Source organism: Macrotis lagotis, chromosome 7 (genome assembly GCF_037893015.1).
Source record: "Macrotis lagotis isolate mMagLag1 chromosome 7, bilby.v1.9.chrom.fasta, whole genome shotgun sequence".
NCBI lineage: Eukaryota > Metazoa > Chordata > Mammalia > Peramelemorphia > Peramelidae > Macrotis > Macrotis lagotis.
The window spans coordinates 137,063,231-137,066,703 of record NC_133664.1 but is presented as its reverse complement, the minus strand read 5'-3'; the positions used below and the strand labels follow the sequence as shown (position 1 = coordinate 137,066,703).

The 3,473-nt window shown below is 41.0% G+C and overlaps 1 pseudogene; it reads left to right on the top strand.

Annotated features, from left to right (window-relative positions):
- Nucleotides 1-2,234: 2,234 nt before the first annotated feature.
- On the top strand, nucleotides 2,235-2,944 carry LOC141494159 (mitochondrial amidoxime reducing component 2 pseudogene; annotated as a pseudogene).
- Nucleotides 2,945-3,473: the final 529 nt, after the last annotated feature.

Sequence of the window (3,473 nt, the reverse complement as noted above, 5' to 3'; positions counted from 1 at the left end):
AGGAAAGCTCTGCTGCACCATAGTGAGAGGGGGAGTCCAGTGCACTGCAGGCCTCAGTGCAGACCCAGCCCCAGGGGACCAGGGAGAGATTTGAGGAGCCACATTTCAGGGAGGCACCTGACTGCTGCTTCCAGAGTGCTCAACCCAATGAAGGTAAGGAAGTAGGGGAGATTGCAGAGTTCCCTTTACTTTCCCTGAGGGAAGACTCTGATGCTTTGCCCATACTCAGATCCAGGTTGCAGTCTGGGAACATGGTCTCAGGAAAAGAAGAAACACCAAAGAGTTTATTGCCTGCAGCAGAGCAAGGACTCTCCTCAGGGTTCCATGGCAGAGGAGAAGGCTTGTGGTCACTCACAGACCAGAGTATAGGCCAGGAAAGTAGTCATACCTCTCCTAAAGCCTTGGAGGAATTGAGAACTTGCAGGTCTCTGGGGAGTATCCCTGAAAACAATTGCACACATCCTCAAAAGCCTGGGAGTATGTCTTCCACCAGGAAAGAAGAGCTCCACTTCTACAAAGAGTTAAAATCAAGTCATAGATTAGGGAAATGAGCAAACAACAGAAGAAAAAAATCCCACTTTAACCAATTAATTTGGTCCTATGGAGGATCAAAATACACTTTCAGAAGAAAAGAATGTCAAAGTTTTTACATCCAAAACCTTCAAGAAAAATATGTATTGGTCTCAAGCTATGGAATAGCTCAAAAAAGATTTTTGAAAATCAATTAAGAGAGGTAGAGGAAAATTTGGGAAGATAAATTAGAGCAATTCAGGAAAATCATGAAAATTGAGTCAGTAGTTTGGTGAAGGAGATACAAAAGAAATACGGAAGAAAACAACATCTTAAAAACCAATTTGGGCCAAATGGAAAAAAGCAGACCAAAAGGCCAATGAGGAGAAAAATGCCTTAAAAAGCAGAATTGGCCAGATGGAAAAGAAGGTACAAAAGTTCTCTGAAGAAAGTAATTCCTTCAAATATAGAATGGAACTAAGAGAAGTTGATGACTTTGTGAGAAATCAAGAATCAATAAAACAAAATCATATGAATAAAAAACTAGAAGAAAAAGAGAAATATCTCACTGGAAAAATAACGGTCCTAGAAAACAGATCTAAGAGAGATAATTTAAAAATTATTGGACTACCCCAATGTCATGACCAAAAAAGAGCCTAGACCTCATTTTTCAACAAATTCTCCAGGAAAACTGCACAGATATTCTAGAAACAAAGAGTAAAAAAAATAATCCACCAATCATCTACTGAAAAAGATCCCAAAATGAAAACAGCCAGGAATATTATAGTCAAATTTCAGAACTTCTAAGTCAAGGAGAAAATATTGTAAGCAGTCTGAAAGAAACAATTCAGATAACATCAAGCTACAATTTGGATAATATAAGATTTAGCAGTTTCTACACTAAGAGATCATAGGGCTTGAAATTTGATATTCTGGTAGGCAAAGGAGCTTGGATTACAATGAAGAATCAAAATTGTACATACTCTTTCAGGGAAAAGATGGACATTCAGTGAAATAGGGAGCTTTCAAACTCTCCTGATGAAAAAAAATCAGAGCTGAATAGAAAGTTTGATCTTCAAGTACAGAACTCAGGTGAAGCAAAGAAAGGGTGGATGGGAAGGAAAAATCATGAGGGATTTGATGATTTTGAACTCTTTGTATTTGTGCATGAGAAGATGAAACTTTTATGTACTTTTTCATTGATTAGGGCAGTTAGAATACATAAGGCACAAGAGGAGTTGAATTTGAAAGTATAACATAATAAAAAGATGGAGTCATCCCCTCTCCCCCTCCTCCCCTCTCTCCCCTCCCCAACTCTGTTCTCTACCCCTACAAAGAAAGGGGGCAGGGGAAACCAGCCCCTCCTGCCATATGATTGCCAGGTAGAGTCCAGTGCCCTTCTCTGACCCATCTGTGCCAGCTACCCAGAGGCAGCATCCACTAGCACTACCTTTGGTGGTTTAGTTCTAAGGAGTCACCATGGTCATGGGGGCCTTATTGGCTCTGACATACTTCTGCCTTGTGCTCCCAGCCTCGGTACAGGCCAGGATGGCTTTGGTCAGGGCAGATGCTCTGGGATTGGCCACCACCATGGCTCTGGGGGCTGCCTCCTGGAACACAAGGGCAGAGTGGTGACTGCCCCAGTGGGCACCGTGGCAGAGATCTAGATCTACCCCATCAAGTCCTGAAAGGGAGTGAGTATGAATGAGACAGAATGCCCGGAGATGGGTCTGAGCAGCAGTCACCTGAGGGACAGGTTTTGGTTTATGATTAAGGAAAATGGTCACATGGTTACTGCAAGGCAGGAGCCTCACCTGGTGCTGGTCTCCATAACGTGGGCCAATGACCAGATGACTCTCAGTGCTCTGGATATGAATGAACTGGTTGTACCTAAAAAACTACCTTCTACCAATGCTATTTGGAATTGCAGGTTACCAGCTTCTTGGTAACATTTTGACTGATTCAGTTTGAGACCCACATGATGGGAAGAAAGTCAAAAGAAATTTTTGAACCCTTTATTCAGAATTATCAGGTGCCTTATCCTGACTGCAGTCCCATCATGATGCTCTCAAAAGTTTTCTGGTTGGATCTTAATACCAGACTTGAGAAGAAAATTAAAATGGAACAATTTAGACCAAATATTGTGGTTATTGGTTGCCATGCTTTTAAGGAGGCTACCTGGGATGAAATTCTAATTGGGAGTGTAGAAATGAACAATATTTTGACTTGCCCCAAATGTATCATGACAATATTGGACCAGATAACTGGGATTATTACTAGAAAAGAGCCCCTGGAAACATTGAAAAACTACTACCTTTGTGGTCCAGCTGAGGAGCATATATATAAATCACCCCCACTCTCTGGTATGTATTTTTCAGTGAAAAAAATTGGAAGTCTAAAAATTGGTGACCCTGAGTACCTTATGACTGATTGATGGAAGTCCTGGAGATGACAAGTACCACATAGTTGATTATGGTTACACTCCTGGAAGGGACTGACCAGGATCACACAGCAGCAACATTTCTGCAGACCCTATAAGATAAAACCTTAGTAGATTTGTCTAGAAAAACCTTGACTCTCTATTGATACTTATGTATGTTAATGTGACAAAAGAAAAAGATCTGGGGAGAGGGTGGTGCAGGGGAAGAAGGAATAATAATAATAGGTTAAACTTTCTATTGGTAGCCAAGAATTGTAAATAAAGTAGATGTTCATTGGTCGCAAAATAGCTAAATGCATTTTTTTAGGTTTTTGCTAGGCAAATGGGGTTAAGTGGCTTGCCCAAGGCCACACAGCTAGGTAATTATTAAATGTCTGAGACCAGATTTGAACCCAGGTACTCCTGACTCCAAGGCTGGTGCTTTATCCACTACACCACCTAGCTGCCCCACTAAATACATTTTGATACATGAATATAATGTACTGTATGAAATGATGAATGTGATGAAAACAAAGAAACAAGG